Here is a 737-nt window from a genome sequence, read left to right on the forward strand (position 1 = left end):
CTTTAAATGCGTAAAAAAAAAGAAGGATTGAGAATCGGTGTAAAACAGTCCGTGTACAAAGAGTCCGTAGGCTGCAGCACAAGGAACAACTTCTTGGGGCAATGCTAAGTTTTCCTCCTGTTTAACTCTAAACTAAAAAGTCTGCAGAAGGGCTGTCAGGTGCAGAGCATGACCCACGCTTGTGCAGAGCGCACCAGTCGCAGCAACATTGGCTCAAACCGGGTCACTATTTGTCTTTAGAGGACATCATGAGGAAAACAAAATAATAGCTGAGTCCCCACGGGTCCAGTCGGGAATCTGCGGCCGAAAAATCCCTCTCCTCTGACGGTGCGGAGGACCGGCGGGGTCTCTGGTTTAATCAGATAGGGGCGGAGATGACAGGGGCAACATGGACACGCCGAAAGTAGAGCTCTCTGTCCCCCTCTCCTCCAGAATGGGCTGTGCCTGAACGAAGCTTTGGGCTGAGAATGAAACCCCTCTCCTTGTGTGTCTGTTTCTAAAAGCTGCAGTCCCACAGATCACCCCCTCCTACCTCCATCCCACAGATCCCCTCGCATAGAGATGGATGACTTGTCAGACAAAGGCAATAGATTCCAACACTTTGTGATTCGCCCACGTAAAAACCTGCAGCTCAAATGAGGAGGTCCCTGCATCCGACAGCCAGGAAGGGGAGGGAGACGAAATGGGAAATGATGAGACTTTGGGGTGAAGAATCAAGGAAATTAAAGGCAGGGGGT

Source organism: Centroberyx affinis, unplaced genomic scaffold, assembly GCF_046629955.1.
Source record: "Centroberyx affinis isolate AG114_WGS23_722 - 3 ecotype Tasmania unplaced genomic scaffold, CSIRO-AGI_Caff_v1 ptg002363l_1, whole genome shotgun sequence".
NCBI lineage: Eukaryota > Metazoa > Chordata > Actinopteri > Beryciformes > Berycidae > Centroberyx > Centroberyx affinis.